The following is a 3,958-nucleotide window of genomic DNA, read 5'->3' on the forward strand; positions in this document are numbered from 1 at the left end:
ATAATTGGCAGTTCTTTGTTGCTAGATTTTAGGTTGTGATAATGCAACATCTTTTCTGATCGACCAACCCACCTGAGCTGATTGAGCTGCATACATGGGGGCATTTCTGAAAACTATTATCGATTCTAAGTATGAGTGAACCATGCTCACCTCTCAGGTGTTTCTCATTGGTACCTGTACTAAAGTGCATACTAATGTAGCTGGTTTTCATGTAGGGAGACTATGAATCTAGTATGTGGCCCATCACTGCATCCCCACACATTTCAATAATTAAATGACTGTGCTCAAAGCAGGCAGCCCTTTTCATCCCTTGACATTATATGCTTTCACCCTTTCAGTCTTTCCGTCTTTCCCATCTTAGATCAAACTACATCTACACTGTTGTGGTAAAGCTTTCTCTATGATACTGTAGAAAAGTTATGTCTGTTAGTAGAACCACTATACTTACATTTCAAAATGCCTTCTTTAACACCACTTAATAGATACACTTTTAGAATAGTTTTCAGATCATTTACTCAGTAGACTGAAGAGCATTTCTGATGCCCCACATTTCTTTATTGCAAGTCAGGTCTTGCCTTCAGCAAACCCAGTTGAACTCAGTGCTTCTCTTTGCTTTCTACTTTGCATCAGATGCTAATTATCAATCCAGTGCTGTCCACTTATATTCTGACTTAGCTGTTCTACACCAGTGCATTCTCCTTATTGCTCTGTTTAACTTTTCTACTACCTTTTCAGGTTACTGTGATGTGAAGCAAGAAATTATTTCTGCTGCAAAGTGTTTTTTTTTCTCCTTCAGCAGTATTATTCGTAGAGGTACCTATGACTGTCCTGCTTATCACATTAGATAATGATCATTGACTTCCATAGTTCAGGATTTCTTATCTAATTATATTGTCTAATACATTAATTGTACACGCACTTGGCTAGTATCCATAGAATGGGTCTATATTAGAACATCAACTTTTTAAAACGTCGAATGTTCTAATATCGACCCCTATTCCGTGAATGCTGACAACATCGAACATGCAGAACAGTGAATTTTTTCCAAGGGAAAAAATTTGCTGTTCCAACACACAAACACAAACACACCAAACAAACAGCAATCCACACACATACACCTAAAATCCTACATCTAACCCTACACTAAACTGTACACACACCACTAGCTATCCACTTACCTTAACCCAAACCCTAACCCTAAGGTCCGTCACTATAGCACAGTCACCACACCCGCGCCCTAACCCTAACTCACCTACCCTGCCCTAACCTTCACGTCCACACAATCGCACACTTACCTGACCTGCACCCTAACCCTAATTCACCTACCCCGCGCCCTAACCCTCACATCCACACAATCGCATACTTACCTGATCCCGACCCGTAACTTTCCACTACAGTGCTGAACATAACGAAGCCACAGGAATGGCCAACCGAATTCCTTCCCTAAAAAGAAATTCGGTGTTCAGCAGCTTCACTATTTTCAGCATTTGCTGAATAGGGGTCAATATTAGAACATTCAAAGTTGTGAAACGTTGATGTTCTAATATAGACCCCCATAGAGCTACTGTATGCCTACATAAGTCTTAGTTTCAGAAATCATTTTGTTCTTGCTCTTTTAATATCCATTGTCCATTTTCACTACAAACTATCTCCTTTGTCTTTTCTCTGGTCTAAATTCTCCAACACTAGACAAGTCATTTTAGGCAAGGTCTTTTTATTACATACACACTTTACCTGCCAATATTATATATTCCTTCTGCATTTGCTACACCATCCCTTTCTTTTTCTTTAAGCAACCTCATTGTAAAGTAATTTTCCTTTAAATAGTATTCCTGTCACTGCTGTCTTTCCATAACAATGGCTTATTTAGTCTTTCCTCTTCTAGGTTTCTCTTCTCCAATTTCCTTATTCTCCCTTCCCATATTCACACAAATCACTGAAATACTTTTTCTTCAGATACGTTCCTGATTACCATCAGTTATTCAGTGTTTCTCCATTCAGTCTAGGCTTGTTTTACCAGAAATATCCCCAATATGGCTGAGGATGCATCCAGTGTCAGGGGGTTGGGAAGCAGAACTAAAAACGTAGAGTAGAGCAACTTGTCAATATCAAATATGCTGTCCTTATACACCAAGGATTTTTTTGTTATGCCCTTACTGGATGGAGCTTCTTAATGTCACAAACATTATCATACTAATGTCAATTAGCTCTATACCTCAGTCTATGCTGAACTCAGTGGTTACAGCATGGGTTTATAGTACATCATCAAATGGCTATTCAGTGAATAACCATTCGTCGAACGCCTATTCAGCAAACCGGTCTTCATCGAACAGCAAATTTTAAGTAGGGCAAACAAGTGGTTGGCCAATGGAGTGACCACAAAAAAAAAAAAAAATTAAAACCTGCCAAGGTGGAGGACTACACCCCCCACAACACTGGATATGGGGGGGCTGCACACCCACACCCTCCTTAACTACATACACCAACTCCGAGATCACACTACAGTGGGAAAAAGGGCAAATTCCACATGGTTGCCAACCGCCAGTTTGCCCTAGTTAAAATTTGCTGTTTGATGAAGAGCAGCTTTGCTGAATAGGTGTTCAATGAGTGGCTATTCACTGAATAACCATTCCACAAAATAATATAGACCCTTAAAACACTACCTTATCACCTAGAGATTGCTGAATTCCAAGCAAGGATCCCCCTCCTCAAATGGGTGAGCCAATGTTTACTACTCCTTCCTAACCCTCCCTACCCAGACCCACCAGAGCCTGATCCACTAATTGAATTTCAGGTTGTCTGGTCAGAGTTAGGGTTCCATCTTTCTATGCCATGAAGTTAGACCACTGCAACTTTCATACGTTTGTAATATTTTTTATGTTTTGTTCTTTTCCTTTCTTTTCTTCCACATATCCCTTCTAGTACCTAACCTAGTCTCCTTTGTTCATTTTGCCACTGCAATTAGTTCCTCACTCCTTGCTCTTGCATCAATAAATCAATGATCCAGTACTCATTCTCCCATTACTGTCTCCTCTCTTCTTTATTCTTCAGCCCTGATCCTACCCTGCTAGTAATACTTTTATATCTTTATATTCCTCTTCTTTTGGCATTACAGGCAAACCCTGACCAAGAACTTCAGCAAATGATAGGGGAATGGAATGCAAAACTGGAGGCACATGAGATGAATCTGAGTATGGATAAGACAGTTGTAATGGCAGAAAATGAGGGAAAATCAGAGGAAGCTGAGAATTGAGATAGAAGGGAAAATAGCGGAACAGGTTAATGGCGTCAAGTGTCTGGGAGGGTTAGTTGAGGAGAAGGGAAGTCTGAATAAAGAGATCAAAGCTAGAATCAGAGGGGCTGCAGTCAAGTGGCACAGAATGTCAGGAAGGTGTATGATAGGAGAATGCCAAAGAAGCTGAAAAAATAAGGTGTACAAAACAATGGTGTGACTAACCTACTGTATGGTACAGAAACCTGGGTAGTAAAGGCAGAGCAGCTAAGGAAACTAGAAGTGATGGAGATAAAGTGCCTGAAATGGCTGTAGGATGCACACTGTAGACAGATAAAGAAATTAGGACATCAGAACAGAAACCAAAGTAGTTCCAATTGCAGAGAAGGTCAAAGAGACAGATTATGGTGTTTTGGGCACATGTGCAGAAAAGCATAAGACAATCTGGTGAAGAAGATTTTGGACAGGCATTAAGAAAGCAAGAGAAGATGAGGGTGTCTAGCAAAGAGATGTATGGATTGTTTGAGAGAATACCTGAGACATCAGGCATGACTATCATAGAAGGTAGGAGAGTGGCACTAAATAGAGAGAGAGAGAGAGAGAGAGAGAGAGAGATGATGACAGCTGACATGACACCCTGACCCCATGTAGAAATTGGGAAAAGGGGTAGATGATGATGATGATGATGGTCTTCCTCTTCCTATTTTTCTTCCCTACATACCTCTC

The sequence above is a fragment of the Protopterus annectens genome, chromosome 12.part0 (assembly GCF_019279795.1).
Source record: "Protopterus annectens isolate FY-2018-M chromosome 12.part0, PAN1.0, whole genome shotgun sequence".
NCBI lineage: Eukaryota > Metazoa > Chordata > Ceratodontiformes > Protopteridae > Protopterus > Protopterus annectens.